Source organism: Siniperca chuatsi, linkage group LG9 (genome assembly GCF_020085105.1).
Source record: "Siniperca chuatsi isolate FFG_IHB_CAS linkage group LG9, ASM2008510v1, whole genome shotgun sequence".
Taxonomy (NCBI): Eukaryota; Metazoa; Chordata; class Actinopteri; order Centrarchiformes; family Sinipercidae; genus Siniperca; species Siniperca chuatsi.
Genome location: NC_058050.1, coordinates 25,410,331 through 25,416,737, shown reverse-complemented (window position 1 = coordinate 25,416,737; position 6,407 = coordinate 25,410,331).

The following is a 6,407-nucleotide window of genomic DNA, read 5'->3' as shown; positions in this document are numbered from 1 at the left end:
AGACAATTCCATAGAATTATATAAAGAATAAAGAAAGAAGATTTTACCATAACAGATTATAATGGCCACTCTCTTTTACTCCATCTACGTAGCATTGCACTTAGGCTACATAAAACTGACTCACAAGTGACAGATTAAAAAGAATGGTCAAAATCTGTGCAGCAGATGTATCTTGACCTCAAAATGTGGGATCCTACAATTCCCATGATGCAACTCTGAGTTGTCTTTAATTAGACCTTCCCTGCCTGGCAAACGCCTTGAAACTGAACCCCGTCCATCCCCAGTTTGTAATGCAGGATTTCCGTTAAACAATCACAGGCTGAGAAGTAATCCTCTGAACTTTATGTCAAAATCACTGAAGTGCCCTTTAATATTACTATAGAATAAAACGAAGTGTATTGGGTACCATAGAAACAGTATACATGTCCTGTGAGAATGCCCCATGAGTTGTATAGTGATTTTTTGATGCACTAGTGACAAACACTGCTATTGTTGTTTCTGTAAAAATTGTAAATGTTTGTTACAAGCGAGGACCAATGCTTTCATGTAAAGGTTGCAAGTGATTGTCGAGTCAATGGTCATTGATCACACACATTCACTGCCATGCAGTGTGGATCAATAGAATTGTGACATTCAACTGTGACTTTCAACCCATGCCAAAGTCTCCTCATTTGACATACTCTTCACTACAGAGTATATGAGAACCATGATGCTGTTTGATCCAAGAAAAAAAATGTATGTGCTTTCATCACTGACGCCCACCACCATCTCCACCATTACCTGAATCTCCTTTTATCAGGTCAGTGGCGGCATCTGTAACAGCCCTGTCTGGGAGAACATAAAGCCAGTGTTAAAGTTGCAGCCTTGCAGAACAGCCTTGCTTTTATTGATTAAGTGCTGAAGGTTTTGTTTTCCCAATGTGTCTAATAAAGGTGATAGCAGCTGCAGACAAAAGCTGCCTTATGTGAATTCTCTTGGGTATATGCTTGCTAGTATACCATCAGTTAGCTCTTTGTCAGCAGGCATTTTGCACATTAGAAAGGTGTGATTCTGGTAAATTGTTGATTACATCCAGAACGAGTTTATGGCAAGTCTAAGCTGTTGACACAGGGACCATTTTCGGCCCCAACACTCACTTTTAAGTAGCCACGATAAAGGTTGTAGCACTACCACTTCATTCTGTTGAAAGACTTAAAGTGAAGGCTTTGATATCAGCTCCCTCAGGCTGTGCCACTGTGATTATCTCTTCTTTTGGCCACCCTGTTTAAGACACCGGGCTTTAGCTGCATTTGAAAATACATTTAGGATCATTGGAAGCAATTTCCTACTTGCTGTATTGTATTGCAGCACTTGTTTGGAAATATAACTATAGGCTGCAGGCATCACTGGAACAGTTTACTCCTAAATAGGATATTTCACTCTGAGATTTTTTACCCCCGAGCAGCCAGCACATTAATATTTCATCAAATTTTTTTCTCTCCCAACAATTGGAGATTAACATGAGCGTGAAAGCCCATGAGATTGCCTGTACAGACTGGGTCTAGCTCAGTTGTATTCACACACACCATCTCTTCATTCTGGATGCTTTTAGAGGTTTAATGAAAACTAAAACCTATGCTCTTCAGGTACTCCCAATATGGTATTACACTGTAGATCATGTCATAGGCCTCTACAGATCCTCTACACCCTCTCACAGCAGATTTGTAGGATTTGGGAAGCTTAACAAGAGCCTTGAAAGCACAAACAACCACTCTCTGCTGATTACAATATTGTGAAATCACAGACTTTTTCTTATTAATACCCCTCACTTGTGGGATCCATCTGTGGTTGTGTGGGAATGTTGTGCAATGATTATAATCCTATTTAGTCGATCATCATCCTCATCCAGCAGGGTCTTATTGAGTGCCTGGGTATCATCCTCTGTTCGCTGAGATTCCTTGATGTTTGTGATGTGTATTATTCTGATTATTTCTCATCATATTTCCTCTCACTGTGTGGGAATGCCTTATAATCCCATGTAGGCAACAACATGCCTTTACTGTGGCACATTTGGGTGGCGTTTAGATGTCACAGCTTTTAGGATTACATTATTTGGCGACAGTCAGTGTTCATCCTTTACCTGCTGAGGAATATTCATTTTCTGTGCCAGATATCAGATTTAGGGGGAAATAATGGGTGTCTTCTCGCTCTGCAAGCTCCATCAGTCCTGAATGGTATCTCTGACGGTGCACACACACCTCCTCATATTTCATTAGCGTGGGTGAAGAAGCTTGATGTTTGTAATAATGAATGTCATCAGGACTTTGTCCAGGATTATTGAGGCGGTTCGTTCTAAATTATTTGTGCTAACTAGACTATCATCTGCAGATTATTCACTTTCATTGAACAGGGCTGCTTTTGATTCATTCTTCTCCCACATGGTTGAGTTTAATGCGCTGCTTTGTGGAGGTGGAACTATTCCTCATAGCCCATTCCTCAACAAGTCTCCTTAGATCTGCTTTCTTATTGATAGCAGACCTTGCTTTGCAAAGAAATCCTTCTGTCTCACTTTATCATGGCAAGTTTGCTATATTCAACTATTACAAACAACCAGTGGTGGGAGAAGTACTCAGATCCTTTATTTAAGCAAAAGCACTAATACATTAATGAAAAAATAAGTAAAAGTCATGCATTCAAATTCCTACTTAAGTTAAAATGCAGAAGTATTACAAGCAGTATAGTAAATAAAAGTATTCATTCTATTACATGACATTATTAGATTGTTAGTACTGATGCATCAGTGAGTTGTAAGTAGCATTTTATTGTTGTAGCTGTTCTAGGTGGCACTATTTTATATACATTTAGATAGTTTAGTCCAGTGTTTCCCAACCTAGGGGTCAGGCGTCCTCCAAAAAAACTGAGGGGTCATGAGATGATTAATGGGTTAGGAATGAAGAAAAAAACAGTTTTCAACAACAGTTTGTATTAATTTTTTGGCTCTTTTCTAATCTTTGCTGTTTTTTGTGAAATATTGGATAATATGACCTCTGGGCCTTGAACCATTTTTTGAAACCCAATGAGAAGTTTAGAGGGGGAATGTCTCTTTGGTGCGACTGCTAACAACTCATACATCTGAAACGTGACAAGGGGCACCAACTAGATGCTGCTTTTTTGGGGGTCACAAGCCAAAAATGTTGGGAACAACAGGTTGAATCTTTAACAATGCATTATATTTCTTAAGCTTATCATGTGTTGATTTTATGTAAAATCTTAATTTTAATATACTAGTAAATAGCTGTCAAATAAATGTAGAGAAGTCAAATATAATATTTCCCTCTGAAATGTTGTGGAGCAGAAGCATTAAGTAACATAAACATACTCAAGTAAAGTACAAGTACCTCAAAATTGGGCTTAAGTACAGTACTTGAACAAATGTACTTAATTACTTTCCACCATTGCAACAACAATGAAATATTGAAAACAATAATGAGTCTCAATCATTTGAACTTTTTCTACTGAACTGCAAATCAGTCAACTACCAACTTAAATGACGGGGAAGCACTCCTGGCTGCAAAAACTGTGACCCAAAAAAAAGTGTATTCAGAACCTTTTTGATCACAGTAAAATAACTCCTGCATTTTAAATCTCCATCATTTAGATTCTGCACTCTTGGCAGGCTTTCATTCACATCTCATATCTTTTGATGGAGACTTTTGCAGAACCCCAGTATAAATTTAATCATAAAATAATAGACAGCTTTATTGTTGTGTCTCAGCCCCGACAGCTGAACAGCGGATAAAGGAAATAAAACTTCCTCAATATTAAAATGATCTATGGCTCAAATTTCAAGCTCTGACTTTAAATCATAAGAAGCAAACTATTGTGTTTGCCCTCGGTATATAGTTAATTTTGAACAAAACAATGTATATTTTGAATTCAACAATGCATTAGTTGGGTCAAAAAACAGTTTAAACGTAAGCTTTTTTGCCAACATATTTCAGTTAAGTTGATTTCCAGAGGAACTTTTAAGATAATTTATAGTGTGTGTGTTGAGACTGGGGAACTGCTCTGAGCTCTATGGGGACCAATCAATTACAGTAATATTTAATCATTCTAACAGTTTCAAGCCTTCATTTTCAAATCTCATATTCCATAATCATTCCCACACGGTCAAGAGGAGACAATCAATCAGCCCATTTACCCCTTCAGAGAGCCAAGGTGACATTTTCTTCAGACTTTCAATAAGTGTATATGAGAGAGATAGAGGAAGGGGTGGATGGAGAGGACATAATGTGAAAGAGACAGAGAAGAAGAGAGAAAGTAAGAAGAGGATGTGGTTATCTGTGTCTCCTCTCTCCTTCAAAGCCTGAGGTGCAGGCTCAAGTGAGAGTGTGTAGGAGTTTTTTGTGTTGACTAAATCTGCTTCCCCCTATCTTTTGCTCGGCTGTCTTTCTCTCTCCTTCCTTCGCTTTCTTTCCCACTCCCTCGCTGTCTTTATGTGTCTCTCTTAACATTTTGTATCCTCTCTTTTTTCTTCTCTCCTATCTCTTTTATTCCTCACTCATATTTCCTCGCTTCAATCCTCCAACATTTGAGGTCAAGGTTCAACAATATGTTGACCTCATCCTTGACTGAAAACATCAGGGTGTCATATGAAGCATTGCCAGGGGACTCCATAACCGCTGGGGAAAATACTACTGCCCTCTATCCATGACAAAAGCTGTCAGCCAAAGCTCACTCTGAATCCCTGCCAGCACTGATGGATGAACCAGCAGACTACGGAGAGATTTATAAAAATAGTAAAAAAGGGGAATCTGTTTAGTCATGTTATTCCGACATGTGAAATAAAATATGCTTTCATTCGTCTCCCCTCTTCCCCTTCACGCCACACTAATCACATCAAATGGGCCTTGATTATTGTGGCAGAGAAAGCTGGCTGACTCAGGACAGAATGCAGGCACAGAGGGAGCAGAATGAATACAGATGGAAACTGGAGACGCTGATTCTCCAGCTTCCAGCTCTGAGCGTTGATGAGTGTCAGTACAGTAATTATACATATACATATTAACAAATTATTACGCCCGGGTCCATCTGACTAGAGTCTATGTGCTTGACATAATGAGCACTGATTGGCTCTGATATCAAGCAATACAGTCAAAGTAGCAACAGGGTGACCTAAATACAGAGGCAGCTCCATGACAATAATTGGTCCAATAAGATCTTATGCAAAAGGTAGAGGTTTGCTCACACAAAGAAATGGCACTGCAATGCATTCTTCCATCACCAATTTATTTCTGTGCTTCAGCTTCATCTAGTTTTGACAGTCAGGTGGGAGCTCAGAGCTGGACCACTGTGTCATTCAGATTCACTGCTTAGTGTTAACACTCTTACACTCTCTCTAACTTGCTTTGACTGACTGTCCTTTACCCTCTGACGATGAAAGGACTTCTAGCATTGAGTCACTGTTGACCTCTCTTTTCATCTTTTTATCTGAGTCGATGTTGGGTTATCCAACTGCCATATAGTTTCAATAAACAGCAAACATGCAAACTGAGCTTTAGACCACAAAGAGACGCAAAACGACTACAAAGAGACGCAAAATGACAAAACGACCACAAAGAGACGCAAAACGACTAAAAGAGACACAAAATGACTACAAAAAGACACAAAATGACCACAAAGATACGCAAAATGACAAATGACCACAAAGAGACACAAAACGACCACAAAGACACACAAAATGATCACAAAGACACACAGAATGACAAAACAACCACAAAGAGACACAAAATGACCACAAAGAGACATAAGACGACAAAACAACCACAAAGAGACACAAAATGACTAAAAAGAGACACAAAATGACAAATGACCACAAAGAGACACAAAACGACCATAAAGAGACACACAACGACTACAAAGAGACACAAAACGACTACAAAGAGATACAAAATGACAAACGACCACAAAGAGACACAAAATGACAAAACGACCACAAAGAGACTAAAAGAGACACAAAATGACTACAAAAAGACACAAAATGACCACAAAGAGACACAAAATGACAAATGACCACAAAGAGACACAAAACGACCACAAAGACACACAAAATGATCACAAGACGTAAAACGACAAAACAACCACAAAAAGACACTAAACCACAAAGAGACACAAAATGACTAAAAAGAGACACAAAATGACAAATGACCATAAAGAGACACACAACGACTACAAAGAGACACAAAACGACCCCAAAGAGATACAAAATGACAAACGACCACAAAGAGACACAAAATGACAAAACGACCACAAAGAGACACAAAACAACAAAACAACCACAAAAAGACACTAAAAAACCACAAAGAGACACAAAATGACTAAAAAGAGACACAAAATGACAAATAACCATAAAGAGACACAAAACGACC